Source organism: Zea mays, chromosome 2 (genome assembly GCF_902167145.1).
Source record: "Zea mays cultivar B73 chromosome 2, Zm-B73-REFERENCE-NAM-5.0, whole genome shotgun sequence".
Taxonomy (NCBI): Eukaryota; Viridiplantae; Streptophyta; class Magnoliopsida; order Poales; family Poaceae; genus Zea; species Zea mays.
In genome coordinates, this window is record NC_050097.1 from 205,234,764 (window position 1) to 205,255,793 (window position 21,030).

Here is a 21,030-nt window from a genome sequence, read left to right on the forward strand (position 1 = left end):
GCACTAGAAAACTCAATCCTTTAGATTTACACCCAAGGGACCAAGCTTCAGTAGACCAACTGGACCCACCCTGTCACGGTTCAGTCAGCAGAGTCAGAGCTCCTTTCATGCCCCCTCAGTTGCAAGCAACCAACCACAGCCGAATGCATGTTGGCACTGCGGAGATCCCAGTCACTTCAAGAACAACTATCCCCAACTGAAGCCATCAGGACCTGCTTACTCCAACTCGGTGAATGGCCCCAAGAATACCTCAGCATCCGCCCCCAAGGAGCCCTCCTCCATCAGCCAGCAGAACAAGACCCAGTATCAAGGAAGGGCACGAGTAAATCACGTCGATGCACAGGAGGCTCAGCAAGCGCCGGGAGTACTGCTCGGTGAATTCCTTGTTGAATTTACTCCCGCTACTGTACTTTTCGATTCAGGAGCATCCCATTCTTTTATAGCCACTAGTTTTGTGGAAAAGCATGGCATTCCCTCAACCCCTCTAGAGATTCCCTTGGTCCCCAAACCCCAGGGTCAGACCTTCTATGCCAGCACAAATGCTCCCAAGTCAGAATCCTTTTAAGTGGGGTAGTATTCTTGGTAGACTTAACCATCTTGCCGTCCCAAGGGATTGATGTGATCTTAGGAATGGATTGGTTGACCAAGCACAAATGTATCATCAGTTGCGCAAACAAGACAGTCCTTCTCACAGACCACCAAGGAAAGTCAGTCTCTTGTCAAGCTCAGCCACCCGCCAATGATCCAATGATGTTTAATTTAGCAACAGAAAGCATATCAGTGGTAGAAGAATTCATGGATGTGTTCCCGGAAGAGTTGCCAGGAATGCCACCGGAAAGAGAAGTGGAATTCTACATAGATCTGATTCCTAGAACAACGCCCATCGCAAAGAGACCATACCGCATGGCTCCTACCGAGTTAGCATAATTGAAGCTCCAAATCGCAGATCTTCAACAAAAAGGGTACATTCGTCCCAGCTCATCCCCTTGGGGAGCACCAGTCCTTTTCGTCTCTAAGAAAGATGGAAGTATGAGGATGTGTATTGATTACCGATCTTTAAATGAAGTCACAATCAAAAACAAGTATCCACTCCCTCGGATTGACGACCTCTTCGATCAGCTTCAAGGGGCCAAATACTTCTCCAAGATAGACCTAAGATCCGGTTATCACCAGTTAAGAATCAAGGAAGCAGATATACAGAAGACCACATTTGTCACCCGGTACGAACAGTATGAATTCACAGTGATGTCTTTCGGACTGACAAACGCATCCGCCTTTTTCATGAACCTCATGAACAAGGTGTTTATGGAAGAGCTGGATAAGTTTGTCGTAGTCTTCATTGACGACATCCTTATCTGCTCCAAGAACTGCGAAGACCATAAGCGTCACCTCCGGACCGTCGTCGGAAAACTCAGGGCGCACCAACTTTATGCTAAACTCAGTAAATGCGAATTCTGGTTGGAAAAGATAGCCTTCCTTGGGCATATCTTGACTGCAAAAGGAATAGAAGTAGACCCTTCCAAGGTAGAAGCAGTATCAAAATGGAGGCAACCATCCAACGTCAGTGAAGTTTGAAGCTTTCTGGGAATGGCAGGATATTACTGCCACTTTATCAAGGGATTCTCCAACATAGCAAGACCTATGACCGAACTCCTCAAGAAAGACCATAAGTTTGTGTGGACCCTGAAATGTGAAGGAAGTTTCCAGATCATAAAGGAGAAGCTCACAACCGCACCCGTTTTGACACTACCGGATATACATCAAGATTTCGTCGTCTTCTGTGATGCCTCGAGGCAAGGCTTAGGGTGTGTGCTGATGCAAAACGAGAAAGTCATTGCTTATGCATCGCGCCTACTTAAGCCGCATGAGCAAAATTATCCCACCCATGATTTGGAATTGGCAGCCATAGTGCATGCCCTGAAGATATGAAGGCATTACCTAATTGGGAACAAATGTCACATCTTCACTGATCACAAGAGTCTGAGGTATATTTTCACTCAGCCAGATCTCAACCTCCGTCAACGAAGATGTCTGGAACTTATCAAAGATTATGACCTTGAGATTCATTATCACCCTGGAAAGGCCAACATGGTAGCAGACGCCCTCAATCGAAAACCTTTCGGGATAAAGGGAACCAACTTTTTAGAAGATTGGAAGAAGCAATCAGCTCAATTGAATGCATGTTTGGGAAACAACGACAGTCTCGAAGTCAAACCAATGCTAGAAGACCTCATATGCAAAGCTCAACGCCTAGACTCAGAGACAACAAGACTTGTGGAAAAAGCTCGCAAAGGACAACTTCCGGACCTCAGGACAGATGAACAAGGAGCCCTTTGGTTCAAGAATCGTCTGTGTGTACCAAAAGGGGAGGCACGAGAAGTCCTGCTCGAGGAAGCTCACAACTCAGCCTACTCCATCCACCTAGGGACTACCAAGATGTACCTAGACCTCAAAACTAGATACTGGTGGAGAGGGATGAAGAAAGAGATAGCACAGTATGTGGCCTGGTGTGACACTTGCCAATGAACGAAGGCCGAGCACCAAAAGCCTGCGAACTATTGCAACCCCTCCCACTGCCTGAATGGAAGTGGAAAGAAATAGGCATGGATTTCGTAACCGGACTACCCCGGACACAAAAAGGGAATAACTCTATCTGGGTGATAATAGACCATCTTACCAAGGTGGCCCATTTTATCCCAGTAAAAACTACCTTTGGAGGAGCCACCCTTGCCCGAATTTATTTCAAAGAGATAGTCAGACTCCATGGCATTCCAAGAAAGATAGTGTCAGACAGAGGAACCCAGTTCACCTCCAAATTCTGGACAAGCCTTCAGAAAGCTATGGGCACCAAGCTAGACTTCAGCACCGCCTATCACCCTCAAACAGACGGGCAGACAGAAAGGGTCAACAAGGTCCTCGAAGATCTATTAAGAGCCTGTGTGTTAACATTCGATAGAAGATGGAAATCCAGTTTGCCTTATGCAGAGTTCTCGTATAATAACAGCCATCAGGCCAACATCAAGATGTCACCGTTCGAAGCATTGTATGGACGAAAATGCCAAGCCCCTCTCATGTGGTCCAACATAGGGGAAAAGGCACTGGAAGGACCTGCCTTTGTCAAAGAGGCTGAGGAGAAAGTTGCCCTGATCCGCAGAAGATTACTTGAAGCTCAGAGTCGGCAGAAGAGTTATGCGGACAACAGGCGGAGAGAACTCAGATTTGAGGAAGGAGACTTCGTCTACCTCAAGGTCTCCCCGATGCGTGGTGTCAGAAGGTTCCAAGTGAAAGGAAAGCTAGCACCGCGATTCGTCGGCCCTATCCCATCATTAGCAAAGTGGGACCCGCAACATACCGTCTTGAACTACCAGAATCCATGTCTGATATCCACAATGTGTTTCACGTATCCCAGCTTCGCAAATGCCTGCAAGCACCAGAAAGTCACATAGAAGAAGAGGCAATACAGATTCAGAAAGATCTTCAGTACCGTGAGAAGCCAGTAAAGATTCTTGACTCAGCAGTCCGGAAGACCCGCAACTCAGAAGTGAAACTCTGTAAAGTTCAGTGGAGCAGAGAAGGAGAAGAGGAAGCTACATGGGAGAGTGAGGACTCTTTGAGGAAGGAATACCCTTATCTTTTCTCAAATCTAGTCTAAATCTCAAGGGCGAGATTCCTTTAAGTGGGGTAGGTTTGTAACATCCCAAAATCTCAACCCAAGGTTTGGAACCCTAATCTCCTAACCCCCCCTTATTTCTATTTTCTCCCTAAACTCCACCCTTAGGTCACCTCATCATATGCATACACTTGGATTGTTAGGAGCACCTCACATAGATTATTTTCAACACTTAAGATTATTTAGCAAATTGTTGATTAAAAAGAAAAGGAAATAAAAAGAAACAAAAATAGAAAATGGAAATGTGAAATAGAAAACAGAAAAAGAAAAAAAGAAAAACCCTCCCCCCTCGGCTGGGTCGTATCCGGCCCAAACCACGCCCGCACCCGTTTCCCCCCCTCTCCTCCCACGGCTCAAGCGGCCTAGCTGCGCGCGCCCTCGCCGCGCCTGACAGCCCGGCCCCACCGGTCAGCGGCTCCTCCCCTCTCCCTCTCGCGCCGCTCTCCCACTGGCAGCCCGGGCCCGCTTGTCAGGACCATCGTCCCGCCCATGCCTTCACCGGCGCGTTCACCGCCGACCACCGCCGCCCCGTCTCCTCGCCATTAACGCGCGCACCGGCCTCAGCTACCTCCTCGCCACTGTACCCGAGCCGTCCCCTCACCCCTCGCCTGCCCGAGCCATCCCGTCGCCGTTTGCTCCATCACCGCCATCATGGCGGGCTCGTCGGCGCTCGCCGTCCCCTCCCTTCCTTCCCCCTCTTGGCTGCCTATAAAAGGGTCCGCCCGAGCCCCTTGTTCCACCACACCAGAACTCAGCCACTCCACCTCCCCTCCCTCGAGCTCAATCGGACTCGGCGCCGTCGTCTCTCCCCCCTCCAGTGAGCTCCGACCTCCTCCCTCTGCTAAGTCCCAATCCAATTCATATGGTTCTTGAGCTTCACCACTCCCTCACGAACGCAATGCACCCATTCCCACCTCCTATTACGCTCGGCTGCCTCGCCGGCGACCTCACTGCCGCGAGCGCCCGCCACCGCGCCATGGACCAGCCACCCTAGGCCTCCGCCGGTCAAATTGACCCCACCACCCGTGCCTCGCCACCACTTCCCCGTCGCGAAACCGGGATCCCGGCGGAGAACCGCCGCGGGCATCACCGGCGGTCGAGCCGACCGGTTCACCCCCTCCGTCGCCCACTCCGCGCCGTTAATCCCTCCTCTCGCTGACGCGTGGGCCCGCGCCCATAACGTCTGCCCGCGCCGCGCCGCTCCTTCGTGGGCCGGCTGGGCCGTTTGCCGCGCGCGCGCGCTCTCACGCTCGGCTGGGCCGAAAACACCCCCCCGCCCAACGCGCAGGAAATTCCTTTTCTTTTTCTTTTCCCATTTCTTTTTCCCATTTTCATATATATATTTATATGCTGATATTTTATGCACCAAAAATAGTTTAAATAAATCATAGGGCACAAAAATAATAAGAATAGGCACACCCCACTAAGGTCACCATGATTGATGTATTGTTCTTATCTGTGCTTGTTAGAGGAAGAGGGATCCGATCCTCCGGAATTTGTAGCTCCGGAAGAAGGGCAGGAACCTGACCCCTCCGAGATAAATCTTTTGTGCCAGGAAAGCTTCGACGAAGACAAGTCCATCCTTCCCTTGATGCATGATTTACATATTCTCTCTACCACTACCTAAGCCGGGACTAAGGGATGGAATCTATTTGCATGGTGAGCATGAGAGAGCCCGCATTAACTAATACCTTTTGATCACAAGATATGGGATGGGAAAAGGTTGTAACCAACGATGTTTCCAAAAAGTGTGCGATGAAGGGTATTCACCCTCATCACCTGGTGAGTAGGATGATCAGAGACTCCCTGGTTTAGGGGAGGGCCTAAGGTGATGGCTCAGCTGGTTTAGGCGTGAGCAGAAGGATTGTCCTCTCATATAAGGACCGGTTTGTCATCCTTCACTACCTGTACTCATGAAAAGTACAACCACTCGAGGCTGTGTGGGCAGTCACTCGATCTGAACTCGTACGGTCCAACCCCAGGGTTATGAAGGCTGGGGAGCACCGGGAGGATAAGGAGGGGGAATGTTTTGTCCGGTTTGGACATGGCGGTGGCCTGACTCCTTCCGGTATAACCGTTAAGGTTAGGACGTGCGAGGAAGGAAAGAGTTTCGGATTTGGATCTCATTGTCCATGAGATCGCAGAGTCGGACTAGTGGGTAAAGTGTACCCCTCTGCGTAGAGTTTAAACCTATTCGAATAGTCCGTGTCCACTGGTATGGATGAGTCTAGTGTGGTATGACAATTAGTGTTTCTACAACATCCGACAATTAGTGTTTCTACAACCTAGTGTATTCACCCAGATTTATTTATGTTTTCAGCAGCTGAAGACTTCTTTTCTGCTATGCTTGATTGAGGGGACTGTGTCTGCACCCAGTTCTGCCTGTGGCCTGGGCTAGTTTATCTTCCACTGCGTTTTATAATTCCGGCTCACTCTCGAGCTTGTACCCTGGTGTTGTAATAACATTTACTCAAACTATGTACTATTTGAAGTAAGGAATGTGGTTACTAGCCTCCTGGGACTAGTAATTGTATCACATTTGAGCCCCAAAGGATTGGGACGCTTCAGCTTTGCTCCTCCGATGAGGTTCTGAGCTCGTTCGTCGGCGGTGATGTAGAGGTCCGCTTCCCTGAATAGCTGCTCGGAGGTAGTCGGTGCCTTTTGCAGTATGGCTCGGATGAAGGCCGAGTCATTAGATCCCCGGTAGAAGTCCTCGATCACTGCTGCTTCCACGACCTCGAGGATACGATTTCTCATGGTCTGAAACCTTTTGAGGTATGACTGGAGAGTCTCATCCCCTCAGCGCCTGATAGATTTGAGGTCCCATGGCTGCACCGACTTGTCAGAGAGGGATTGGAAGTTGGCGATGAAACACCGACTGAAGTCGCTCCAATCGTCGATGCAGTGTCGGGGCAGGTGTCATAGCCATTGTAGCGCATCTTGCCCAAGGACGATGGGCAAATATGCAGTCATCACGTCTTCAGTTGCCCCAGCGGCCCGGGCAGTGGTGGTGTAGACAGCCAACCAGCCTCCCGGGTTCTGCTTGGGCTCATACTTGTAGACGTTGGAGACCTTGAAGTTAGGGGGGCCACTGAATGGCCCTGAGACGTGGAGTAAGCACCGATACTCCACACGTATCCTCATGTCGACGATGGTGGTGTCGGTCCCGGGGAGGGGAGTTGTCGACGTGCTGCCTCGACCATCCCCGGGTTGTGCCACCAGTTGAAGCTGTTACCAACTCAACCTTGGTGGCCTGACTTCGTGCAGGGATGCCATGATCCCGATCATACTCTTCTCGGCACCAAATCTCATTCTCATGTCGTCGTTCGCACGAAGCATTGATGGAGCTCCGTGCATCCCGTCGACTATTGATGGCGTGTTGTAGATCGCTCGGAGGATGAGCGAGAGGCAGAAGGTGGTTAGCTGCCCGAGTAAGCAGCCGCTGATAGCCCTCGATGTCTGGAGTCCGGGGGAGGCCATCGGCTATCCGAGTCAACACTCCATCGACCTCGCTCGGTGTGTTCATGGCTCAGGCGAAGTCGGGGTTCAAATTTCGTCCGAGGAGAGGGTTCTGTCGACGTTGTCTCGCCTCCTGCTCGGCCTGCTCTTGAGCTTGCCGACGATCACGTCGGCGGGAATTCCTCCTCTCCCTGAAGACTCGTTCATCTGGAGTTTCTCCCACCTCCGAGATCTCATCTCGTGACACAGGCTGCGTCGGATCTCGTTCTCCGGCCTCATGATGTCGCCGGGCGTTACGGCGTCGGTTCCTTCGCCGACGAGCTTCCCGCTGAGGTGGTTCTTCCCCAGGCACGGTTGGTTCATCGTCGGAGATGGGGAATGATTTCAATCTCCTCCCAATAAAGAGGACGTCGGGGTAGAACGGAGTTGTCGTGACGACAAGCTTCTTTCTGTTCTCCTTTGAGGGCGGAGGTACCAGAAGGGCAGCTTGACGGGTCTTTGTTTCTTTCTTCCTTGTAATCTGTGTCCATTCTTCTGTGGATGAGGTGGACAACGGGGTTCTTCGGGTGGATGAATTTTCCGCTCCTGGCTTGCAGGAGGTAGTCTTCGCTCGAAGCGCTGGAGGTTGCGCTATTTCCTGCTTCGTTCCGGCTTTCCCGAAGATTATCGAGGAAGGTTTTCTCTCTGACAGATCCGCTATGCGATGTAGAGTTCCTTCTTCGTCTGCCACGGATGAGATGGTTCCGAAGCAGAACACGGATCCAAGGCGGAGAGTGATCTTGTGCTGGAAAGTGACGGCCATTGAGCTAGCTTGGATCAGTGACATACCCCCTACCTGGCGTGCCAGCTGTCGGTGTTTTGGGTCCGACCGCGCACCCGGGGTTGCCCCTCGAGGTGCTTTTAGAGTAGGACGGTGTTACCGACTATAGCTTGATGGTTCGTGCTAGATGCACGAGAGACAGTGGACAATTTTATACATGTTCGGGTCGCTTAGAGAGGCGTAACACCCTACTTCTTGGTGTGGATCTTTTATGTGGTGGGTTACAGGGGAGTTCTCTAGTATGAGGGATACTAGAGAGCTGAGTAGACGACTAAGGAGTGAGTTGTTGTTTGAGGGGGTGCCCCCTAGGCCTTATATACTCGACCGTGGGGCGTTACATGCAGATATGATAACAACGTGTGCCTAAGTAATAGTGAACCGACTGAGCTTATCTTCCTATAATTCTGCCGACTTATCATCATTCAGTTCCGACGCCTGAGGGCGCAGCGCGGGAGAATCGGATCACTGCTGTGGATAATGCTTAAGTCCATTGCGCTGCCCGGGCTCGAGTTGATCCAGTCTTGCATCGATCCACTCTGCCAGACACTCCTCCCTAGGCCCACGAAGGGATGGCCTTGCGAAACAATGGGCCCAAGGCCTTTCGCGAGGTCTTCTGGCCTTCTAGTGGACCCGGGGGATATCTGTCCCCCACAATATGCATGCATCTTTCTGGTGGCACCTCTGTCCCAATCTCTGCTAAAAAGGCAATCCTTTTTTTGTTTTATATATTTCTATTAGTTTTCCATTTTGTATTCGCATTGCATTGCTTTATTTAATTTGCCGGTCTTGCAGGCACCGTATACATATACATATCATTTTGTTCTCATGTTCTTCTTTGAATTAGTGATATATATATATATATAATGTTTTCTCAAGTGTGCTTATGATGTATGGTTTATCTGTTGTAGATGCCTCACAACAACTTAGAATTGGTTAGAAGAAATTTGGAGGAAATGAGAGAGAGGCGTATGAAGAAGAGGCTGAGAGTAGCATCCTTATTTGTTGCAACTGTCATGGGCATGATTGCAGAATATTATTATCGGAAAAGACCTAGACATCTTATGGATTCCTCTGAGGTGATAGAGAGAGATGTAGCTGGTCGGAAACAAATGCTAAGGAATCTGTATCAAGGATCAAATGTTTATTGCTATGACAGTTTGCGTCTAACTAAGAGATCCTTTTTGGACCTATGCACTATCTTACGTAAGAGGTGCGATATGTGTGACACCTTGAATGTGTCGGTAGAAGAAAAGGTTGCTATCTTTTTGCTTGTACTAGGCCATGGCACTAAGATGAGGATGATTCTTAACTCATACGGGTGGTCACTTGAACCAATTAACCGCTATTTCAATGAGGTGTTGAGAGGTGTTCTATCATTATGCCATGAATTTATCAAGCTTCCTGATCCTTTAGCTGTACAACCTGAAGATTCTAAGTGGAGGTGGTTTGAAGATTTCCTTGGAGCACTAGATGGTACACACATTGATGTTTTGTACCTTTGGCTGATCAAGGGAGGTATAGGAACATGAAGCAACAAATAACCACCAATGTTTTGGGTGTTTGTGATCAACACATGAAGTTTGTTTATGTTCTAGCTGGATGGGAAGGGTCGGCTTCAGATTCACGTGTGCTACATGATGCCATGTATCGGGACAATGCATTTGCTATTCCAAGTGGAAAATATTACCTAGTAGATGCTGGATACACCAATGGACCATGCTTTCTTGCTCCATATCGATCCACTCGCTACCACTTGAATGATTGTGCTGTCCAAGGGAATAACCCATCCAATGCCAAGGAATTGTTCAATTTGCGCCATTCAACAGCTAGAAATGTGATAGAGAGAATGTTTGGGCTATTGAAGATGAGGTGAGCTATATTAAGGAAAAACTCATATTTTGACTTACAAAATCAGATTAGGATCATCAATGCTTGTTGCATATTGCACAACTTTGTAAGGGATAGGCAAAGAGATATGGATGATTTACTTTTAGGTCACGTTGATCAAGTAATATCTGTTGAATCTCATGATGTTCAAAGTGAAGTGAGTATGATTACCAATGTGCAATCATGAAATCAATGGACTAACTTTAGGGACACCAAAGCTAACCAAATGTTTGATGATTACCAAGCGATACGTGGACAATGTATGATAATTTTTTAAATATTTCTTCTTTTGCAAATATTGTGTTGCTCCTCAATAACTCTACTAACCTTTGTAATTTTTTACTAGGTGAGTGCCCGTGCGTTGCAACGGAACCGTATAATAACACGATAACTTATATACATATAGTATAATGTCCGTGTGTTGCGATGATACACCAACCTAATCATATTTGATGATACAGTGCAACAGCAGTGACAAGTTAGTGTGATGGGTCCTCCTCACAAAAAATAAATTTAAAATTAATGTGAACCCTCCCTACAAAAAATAAATTTAAAATTAAAGTGAATATACGACTTGCATACCGGATATTAAACTGCGAATACTGCATTTTATCTTAGCTAAAAGCTAAGAAATGTATGAGTTGAAAATGAGACTTTACTTTTTTTATAGCTCTATCAGTCGGTCGTCCTCCTTCAGCTAGTAAGGTGGTACTATCTGAGAGTGTTGTGTTGCATATAGCTTCGTGTCATATTGGGTTTGATTTCTTACGATCCATCTAGAAGGTAACGGACTGGTTGTTAGACGAGACATGGGGATATAAACAGATTTACGCGCGCACGAAACTCATGCATTAAAGTAAAGATGTTTGACTATGGGTTAAATTAAAAAGGAGGGTAAGAACTTTTTTTAAAAGAGACGACGGTGGAAACCAGAAAAATTAGTGCTTTATAGGAGTAGAGACTAAAGTAGAGTTCCACTTCTAGGAAGGTGGCGCAACCAAAAGTGTGTTACCTTGTAGTGCCTCCGGAGCTTGCTCCCTACATGGAGTTAATCCAGGTCACTGAGTTCACCGTAAGTAGGGCCTAAATTCTTTGATCATACTTGGAGCTTGGGCCATCTGGAATCATTGTAACCGTTGTGTATTCAATGATGTGCAGCCTAGTTCTAACATGGTCATCAATTGGGTCAAGGAGGAGTCTCACCTCTGGTGTAGGGCTAGAGCCATGGTTTATCTAGCACCCTTATGCTCCAACGAACCAATCCGTGATCTTTGTTTTAGGGTTTCCATGGTCACGGGTCTAGCTGTTTATATTATTGTATTTCTACCTATAATCTAGTGTGTGTAGGTTTGTGTGGAGTTGTATGAGGTTTCTATTTTTACCTCACCTTTTCTCCTGCGTTTTCGAAAAAAAACCAAAAATGTGTTGGTAGGGTAGGGATGGTAACGAATCATGATCACAATAAAGCATGTCGTGTTGCACCAGTTGGGCAGCCTCGTCTAGTTGTCCTCGAAGATCTTGAGCATGTATGTGTCTCGAATCTACCAGGGATTTTATTTGTCACTTGAATTGGATGCAACACAACAAACGGTTTAGAAAACAATTCACTCAGGAGGCACTACTTACGGTGAACTCAAGTGACCTGGACTGACTCCATGTAGGGAGCAGATTCCGGCCACCTTGTACATCGATAGGATAAAGGCGACACACGTTGTCGATTTGCCATCGTTGTATTCCTAGTGACCGAGTCGTCTCGTTTAGGTATGGTGAGCAGGTAGTTGAAGGACAAGGCTCATCTCTCGGCCTCTATAATGATCCCATGAATGTCCAGTTTCTAAATCCAAGGAAAGCATAGATGCTATGTGTCGGGGACCATAATTAGGGGTACCCCCAAGACTCCTAATCTCAGCTGGTAAACCCCATCAGCACAAAGCTACGAAGGCCTGATGGGCGCGATTCAGGCCAAGGCTCCGCTCAAGGGACACGATCCCGCCTCGCCCGAGCCCGACCTCGGGCAAAGACAGCCGACCCCGGAAGATTCACGCCTCGCCCGAGGGTCCCCTCAAGCAACGGACGCACCATCGACTCGCCCAAGGCTCAGCTCGGGTAGGCTTCGCGGAGAAGCAACCTTGGCCAAATCGCCACACCAACCGACCATATCGCAGGAGCATTTAATGCAAGGATCGCCTGACACCTTATCCTGACGCACGCTCTTCAGTCGACAGAGCCGAAGTGACCGCAGTCACTTCACCGCTCCACTGACCGACCTGACAAGAAAACAGCGCCGCCTGCCCTGCTCCGACTGCCGTGCCACTCGCCAGAGTGAGGTCGACAGCGGCTAAGTCCAGCCTCGGACGACATAGGAAGCTCCACCTCGCCCGACCCCAGGGTTTGGCCCCCGTCTCGGTCTTGGAAGATGGACTTCGCCTCGCCCGACCCTAGGGCTTGGACTCAGCCTCGGCTCCGGAAGACGACGAACTCCGCCTCGCCCGACCCCAAGGCTCGGACTCAGCCTCGGCTCCGGAAGACGACGAACTCCGCCTCGCCCGACCCCAGGGCTCGGACTCAGCCTTGGCTCCGGAAGACGATGGACTCCACCTCGCCCGACCCCAGGGCTCAGACTCAACCTCGACCTCGGAGGAATCGCCACCTCACCCAAACTCGGGTCCGGACCGGCCACGTCGCCAGGGGGGCCATCATTACCCTACCCCTAGCTAGCTTAGGCTACGGGGAACAAGACCGGCGTCCCATCTGGCTCGCCCCAGTAAACAAGTAATAATGACACCCCGCACGCTCCATGACGACGGCAGCTCCCAGCCCCTTACGTCAGCAAGGAGACATCAGCAAGGATCTGACAGCCCCGACAGTTGTCCTTCCGTAGGGCTTCAGCTCTCCTCCGATGGCCACGACATCACATGAACAGGGTGCCAAAACCTCTCCGACTGCCACGACGACATGTACTTAGGGCTCTAGCTCCTCTCTGCTAGACACGTTAGCACACTGCTACACCCCACATTGTACACCTGGGCCCTCTCCTTACACCTATAAAAGGAAGGTCCAGGGCTCTCGTACGAGAAGGTTGGCCACGCGGGAGAATGGGCCGGCGCATAAGGCTCTCGCTCTCTCCCACGCGAACACTTGTAACCCCCTACTGCAAGCGCATCCATCCGCCCTGGGCGCAGGACAACACGAAGGCCGCGAGTTCCCCTTTACTGTTCTCCCCCCTTTGTGTCCCGTCTCACGCCGACCCATCTGGGCTGGGACACGTAGCGACAATTTACTCGTCGGTCCAGGGACCCCCCGGGGTCGAAACACCGACAGTTGGCGCGCCATGTAGAGGCCTGCTGCGTGTTGACGAACAGCTTCTCGTCAAGCTCCGGATGGGTAGTCTCCAGCAACCTTTCCAACCCGGGACGATGCTCCATTTCGGGAGTCTTGAGTTCATGTCCCTCGACGATGGCTACGACATGATACTCCTTCCTCCACCACGCGACAGCGACAATGGCGGCCGTCAGCCCGCCCGCCGGCTGCGAAATCAACGACGTCTTCCCCACGTGGCGGAAGAACAACATCTGGGTTTGTCCTGTCATCTCCCCCATCGACGGAGGAAGAGGCGGGGCAACCATGGCCAAGCAGGAGGCGGCACCTCGTCGGCTGTCGAACAAGTCGACGACATCGGCGCCCCAGCGGGGGACACGTCGGGCTTCGACCTTGCGTCTGAGACGAAGACGAGCGCCGTTTCCCCGCAACACGCCAACCCCTAGTAGACGAACGACGTCAGCACGCTCGCGAAGGACTTGCTGGGCGTCGCCCTCGTACCTGAGACAACGGTGCAGTCCGCCCCTGACGCGACTTCGTCACTGCCCATCGACCAAGAGGTACCGACCGATTCCCATCTCGTGCCTTTTGGATTCAACTTCGACCCACCAAGCGACCTCGCTTCGGTGGAAGCCTTCACAGAGGCATGTACCAACCCTCCAGGGTACCATATGCGGTCGCCCTGGGACAGATTGACGGTTGTCTCGACCTACGGACCCTCGGGTTCTGAGGAAGATGATGAGCCCGACTTTTGTTGGGATTTCTCCGGGCTCGGTAACCCTAGTGCCATGCGGGACTTCATGATCGCATGTGACTACTGCCTCTCCGATTGTTCCGATGGTAGCCGCAGCTTCGGCGACGAGGACTGCAGCCCAAGTCGTGAATGTTTCCACGTCGATCTAGGGGGTCCCGGCGAAAGCAACCATCTTGGTATGCCGGAAAACGGCGATCCCCTTAGGCCTGCGCCTCGCGTTGACATCCTTCGGGAGCTAGCTGTGGTCCCAGTCCCTACGGGGGGTCAGGACGCACAGCTCGAGCAAATCCGCGAGATGCAGGCCAGGCTCGACGAGGGAGCAGGAACACTTGAGCAGTTCCGGCGGAACATCGGGCAGGAATGGGCAGACCAAGCTCCGGCCGGAGAAGCGCGTCATCTACCCCAGGGCATCCAGCACCGCATTGCCAACGACGTCAGGGCAAGGCCGCCACCGGCTTCCAGTGGGGTCGGCCAGAACCTGGATGCAGCAGCAATACTACTCCGCGTGATGCCGGAACCATCAACCACCGAAGGGCGGCGTATCCAGGGAGAGCTCAAGAATCTCCTAGAGGATGTCACGGTCCGACGGGCCGAAAGCTCTGCCTCCCGAAGGCAGGGGCACCCCTCGGAGCATCGCGCCGTGACTTCCCGATTCGTGCGGGAAGCCTCGGTCCACACTGGGCGCACACGCAACACGGCGCATGCGACCCCGGGTCGCCTCGGCAACGAGCACCACCACCGCAACCGTTGAACCCACCTCGATGAGAGGGTGCGCCGAGGCTACCACCCCAGGCGTGGGGGACGCTACGACAGCGTGGAGGATCGGAGTCCCTCGCCTGAACCACCCGGTCCGCAGGCTTTCAGCCGGACCATACGACGGGCGTCGTTCCTGACCCGGTTCCGAACCCCGACTACCATCACAAAGTACTCGGGGGAGACGAGACCGGAACTGTGGCTCGCGTACTACCGACTGGCCTGCCAGCTGGGTGGAACGGACGATGACAACCTCATCATCCGCAACCTCCCCCTGTTCCTCTCCGACACCGCTCGAGCCTGGCTGGAGCATCTGCCTCCGGGGCAGATCTCCAACTGGGACGACCTGGTCCAAGCCTTCGCCGGCAACTTCCAGGGCACATATGTGCGCCCTAGGAACTCCTGGGATCTCCAAGGCTGCCGCCAGCAGCCGGGAGAATCCCTCTGGGACTACATCCGACGATTCTCGAAGCAGCGCACCGAGCTGCCCAACGTCACCAACTCGGATGTCATCGGCGTGTTCCTCGCCGGCACCACCTGCCGCGACCTGGTGAGCAAGCTAGGTCGCAAGACCCCCACCAGGGCGAGCGAGCTGATGAACATCGCCACCAAGTTCGCCTCTGGCCAGGAGGCGGTTGAGGCCATCTTCCGAAAGGACAAGCAGCCCCAGGGCCGCCAGCCGGAAGACGTCCCCGAGGCGTCCACTCAGCGCGGCACCAAGAAGAAGAACAAGAAGAAGTCGCAAGCGAAACGCGACGCTACCGATGCAGACCTTGTCACCGCTGATGAGTACAAGAACCCTCGGAAACCTCCTGGAGGTGCCAATCTCTTTGATAAGATGCTCAAGGAGTCGTGCCCCTATCATCAGGGGACCGTCAAGCACACCCTTGAGGAGTGCGTCATGCTTCGGCGCCACTTTCACAAGGCCGGGCCACCGGCGGAAGGTGGCAGGGCCCACAACAACGACAAGAAGGAGGATCACAAGGCAGAGGAGTTCCCCGAGGCCCACGATTGCTTCATGATCTATAGTGGGCAAGTGGTGAATGCCTCGGCTCGGCACCGCAAGCAAGAGCGTCGGGAGGTCTGCTCGGTAAAGGTGGCGGCGCCAGTCTACCTAGACTGGTCCGACAAGCCCATCACCTTCGACCAGGGCGACCACCCCGACCGCGTGCCGAGCCCGGGGAAATATCCGCTCGTTGTCGACCCCGTCATCGGCAACGTCAGGCTTACCAAGGTCCTCATGGACGGAGGCAGCAGCCTCGACATCATCTATGCCGAGACCCTCGGGCTCCTGCAGATCGATCTGTCCTCAATCCGGGCCAGCGCGGCGCCTTTTCACGGGATCATCCCCGGGAAACGCGTCCAACCCCTCGAACAACTCGATCTGCCTGTCTGCTTCAGGACTCCCTCCAACTTCCGAAGGGAAACCCTCACGTTCGAGGTGGTCAGGTTCCGAGGAACCTACCACGCAGTACTGGGGAGGCCATGCTACGCCAAGTTCATGGCCGTCCCCAACTACACCTACCTCAAGCTCAAAATGCCGGGCCCCAACGGGGTCATCACCGTCGGCCCCACGTACCGACACGCGCACGAATGCGACGTAGAGTGTGTGGAGTACACCGAGGCCCTCGCCGAATCTGAGGCCCTCATCGCCGACCTGGAGAGCCTCTCCAAGGAGGCGCCAGATGCGAAGCGCCACGCCGACAACTTCGAGCCAGCAGAGACGGTCAAATCCGTCCCTCTCGACCCCAGCAACGACGCCTCCAAGCAGACACGAATCGGCTCTGAGCTCGACCCCAAATAGGAAGCAATGCTCGTCGACTTTCTTCGCGCGAACGCCGAAGTCTTTGCATGGAGTCCCTCGGACATGCCTGGCATACCGAGGGATGTCGCCGAGCACTCGCTAGATATCCGAGCTGGAGCCCGACCCGTGAAGCAGCCTCTACACCGATTCGACGAAGAAAAGCGCAGAGCCATAGGCGAGGAGATCCACAAGCTGATGGCCGCAGGGTTCATCAAAGAGGTATTCCATCCCGAATGGCTTGCCAACCCTGTGCTTGTGAGAAAGAAAGGAGGGAAATGGCGGATGTGTGTAGACTACACTGGTCTAAACAAAGCATGTCCGAAGGTTCCCTACCCTCTGCCTCGCATCGATCAAATCGTGGTTTCCACTGCTGGGTGCGAAACCCTGTCTTTCCTCGATGCCTACTTAGGGTATCACCAAATTAGGATGAAAGAGTCCGACCAGCTCGCGACTTCTTTCATCACACCTTTTGGCATGTACTACTACGTTACTATGCCATTTAGTTTGAGGAATGCGGGTGCGACATACCAAAGGTGCATGAACCACGTGTTCGGAGAGCACATTGGTCGAACGGTTGAGGCTTACGTCGATGACATCGTAGTCAAGACAAGGAAAGCCTCCGACCTCCTCTCCGACCTTGAAACGACATTCCGGTGTCTCAAGGCGAAAGGCGTAAAACTCAATCCCGAGAAGTGCGTCTTCGGAGTCCCCCGAGGCATGCTCTTGGGGTTCATCATCTCCGAGCGGGGCATCGAGGCCAACCCGGAGAAAATCGCGGCCATCACCAACATGGGGCCCATCAAGGACTTGAAAGGCGTACAGAGGGTCATGGGATGTCTTGCGGCTCTGAGCCGCTTCATCTCGCGCCTCGGCGAAAGAGGCCTACCTCTGTACCGCCTCTTAAGAAAGACCGAGTGCTTCACTTGGACCCCCGAGGCCGAGGAAGCCCTCGGGAACATGAAAGCGCTCCTTACCAGCGCGCCCATCTTGGTGCCCCCCGCTGCCGGAGAAGCCCTCTTGATCTACGTCGCCGCTACCACTCAGGTGGTCAGCGCCACGATCGTGGTTGAGAGACGAGAAGAAGGGCATGCATTGCCCGTCCAGAGGCTGGTCTACTTCATTAGTGAGGTACTGTCCGAGACCAAGATCCGCTACCCACAAATTCAGAAGCTGCTGTACGCGGTGATTCTGACGCGGTGGAAGTTGCGACACTACTTCGAGTCTCATCCGGTGACTGTGGTGTCATCCTTCCCCCTAGGGGAGATCATCCAGTGCCGAGAGGCCTCGGGTAGGATTGCAAAGTGGGCGGTGGAAATCATGGGCGAGACAATATCGTTCGCCCCTCGGAAGGCCATCAAGTCCCAAGTCTTGGCGGACTTTGTGGCTGAATGGGTCGACACCCAGCTTCCGGCAGCTCCGATCCAACCGGAACTCTAGACCATGTTTTTCGACGGGTCGCTGATGAAAACAGGGGCAGGCGTGGGCCTGCTCTTCATCTCGCCCCTCGGGAAGCACCTCCGCTACGTGCTGTGCCTCCATTTCCCGGCGTCCAACAGCGTGGCTGAGTACAAGGCTCTGGTCAACGGGTTGCGCATCGCCATCGAGCTAGGGGTCCGACGCCTCGTCGCTCGCGGTGACTCGCAGCTTGTCATCGACCAAGTCATGAAGAACTCCCATTTCCGTGACCCGAAGATGGAAGCCTACTGCGACGAGGTTCGGTGCCTGGAGGACAAGTTCTACGGGCTCGAGCTTAACCACATCGCCCGACGATACAACGAGACTGCGGACGAGCTGTCTAAGATAGCCTCGAGGCGGACAACGGTTCCCCCAGACATCTTCTCCCGAGACCTACATCAACCCTCAGTCAAGACCGACGACATGCCCGAGCCTGAGAAGGTCTCGGCTCTGCCCGAGGCGCCCTCGGCTCAGCCCGAGGTGCCCTCGGCTCAGCCCGAGGCGCCCTCGGCCCCCGAGGGTGAGGCACTGCGCGTCGAGGAAGAGCGGAATGGGGTCACACCTAATCGAAACTGGCAGACCCCGTACCTGCAATATCTCCACCAAGGAGAGCAACCCCTCGACAGAGCCGAAGTTCGGCGACTGGCGCGGCGCGCCAAGTCATTCGTCTTGCTGGGTGACGGGAAGGAGCTCTACCACCGCAGCCCCTCCGGCATCCTCCAACGATGCATATCCATCACCGAAGGCCAGGAGCTCTTACAAGAAATACACTCGGGGGCTTGCGGTCATCACGCAGCGCCTCGAGCCCTTGTTGGAAACACTTTCCGACAGGGTTTCTACTGGCCGACCGCGGTGGCCGACGCCACTAGAATTGTCCGCACCTGCCAAGGGTGCCAATTCTACGCAAGGCAGACGCACCTACCCGCTTAGGCTCTGCAAACAATACACATCACCTGGCCGTTTGCTGTGTGGGGTCTGGACCTTGTCGGCCCCTTGCAGAAGGCACCCGGGGGCTACACGCACCTGCTGGTCGCCATCGACAAATTCTCCAAGTGGATCGAGGTTCGACCCCTAAACAGCATCAGGTCCGAACATGCGGTGGCGTTCTTCACCAACATCATCCATCGCTTTGGGGTCTCGAACTCCATCATCACCGACAACGGCACCCAGTTCACCGACAGAAAGTTCCTGGACTTCTGCAAGGATCACCACATCCGGGTGGATTGGGCCGCCGTGGCTCACCCCATGACGAATGGGCAAGTAGAGCGTGCTAACGACATGATTCTGCAAGGACTCAAGCCACAGATCTACAATGACCTCAACAAGTTCGGCAGGCGATGGATGAAGGAACTCCCCTTGGTGGTCTGGAGACTGAGGACAACGCCGAGCCGAGCCACGGGCTTCACACCGTTCTTTCTAGTCTATGGGGCCGAGGCCATCTTGCCCACAGACTTAGAATACGGTTCCCCGAGGACGAGGGCGTACGGCGACCAAAGCAATCGAACCAACCGAGAAGACTCACTGGACCAGCTGGAAGAGGCTCGGGACATGGCCTTACTACACTCGGCGCGGTATCAGCAGTCCCTGCGACGCTACCACGCCCGAGGGGTTCAGTACCGAGACCTCCAGGTGGGCGACTTGGTGCTTCGGCTGCGACAAGACGCCCGAGGGCGCCACAAGCTCACGCCTCCCTGGGAAGGGCCATTCATCATCGCCAAGATTTTGAAGCCCGGAACATACAAGCTGGCCAACAGTCAAGGCGAGGTCTACAACAACGCTTGGAACATCCGACAGCTACGTCGCTTCCACCCTTAAGATGTTTTCAAGCCGTTCATATACCTCGTTTACATATGAAGTCTAACCATCAAGGAAGGGTCAGCCTTGCCTCGGCAAAGCCCGACCCTCCCTCGGGGGCTAGAACGGGGGAACCCCCTCCGCGACAAAATTTTCCTCGGAAAAAGTCTTTCTGCCAGAATATCTTTCGTGCTTTTCGACTACTTCGGTAGTGGGATCATGAAAACGATGGAGTACACGTAAGCAGGCAAGGCCGACCGAGCCGAGGGAGTCCTACGCCTTTGGGATACGGATACCTCACTCGTCACCTTTTGTGAGAAGTAACTCGCGTTCGGATGAGCGATCCTGCTGACCGAACAAGCTTTAACGCTCAAAAGACTTTCTGTCGATACGGTTTTTCGGGTTTTCTCGGCTATGTCGATAATAGAATCCCGCGGACGAGCAAGAGTACACGTAAGCGGCAAGGCCGACCGAGCCGAGGGATTCCTACGCCTCCGGGATACGGATACCTCACTCATCGCCTTCCTTGAGAAGTAACTCTAGCTCGGATAAACGATTCTGCTACCGACGAGCAAGCCCTGATACTCGAAACAAGAGGAAAAGAAACGCAGCTTTACAACGCGACGACAGTATGTTTGGGCCTCGGCGGTCGCAAAAAACATATGCATACTACAGGCGAACCGATCCAGCAGGCTCAGACATCGATGGAGGGGGAGCAGCAGCACCCTCGGCGTCAACTCCACCTTCGGCGAAGTCCGACCGAGCCCCGGACGGCAACACGGGCGAAGGATCTCCGCTCCGAAGAACGACGTCAGCACCACGCCCGGGCCATCGCCGCCAGGGTCTCCTCCAGGAACCCGGCCCGAGCAGACGGCTCGGCCGGCCGCCCTGAAGCTTCAGCGAGCTGTCCCCCGAGGACACCAGCCCGACTCATGGCCTCGGCAACCCGACTCCGGCGCTGGTCCCGCCAGTGGACGGCCCGGCCAGGCTCTGGCCGACGAAGCTTCCTTTTTCGAGCCAACTCCGCCTCTGTCCATGCTGACACCGCTGCCTCCGGCTCTGGCTCATCGCAGAGCGGCCGGGGGTTCCTTTAACTAAGCAAGAGAAGCCTTGGGCGGCAAGGCCGACCGAGCCGAGGGATTCCTACGCCTCCGGGATACTGATACCTCACTTGTCACCTTCGCACGAGGCAACTCACACTTGGTTAAGCGGTTCAGTTAGCCGACAGGCGAGTCCTAGTGCTCGAAATAAGGAAGAAACACGTTATTACACCCAAAAATATCTACATGTTCAGGCCCCGACAGCCACAATGAACA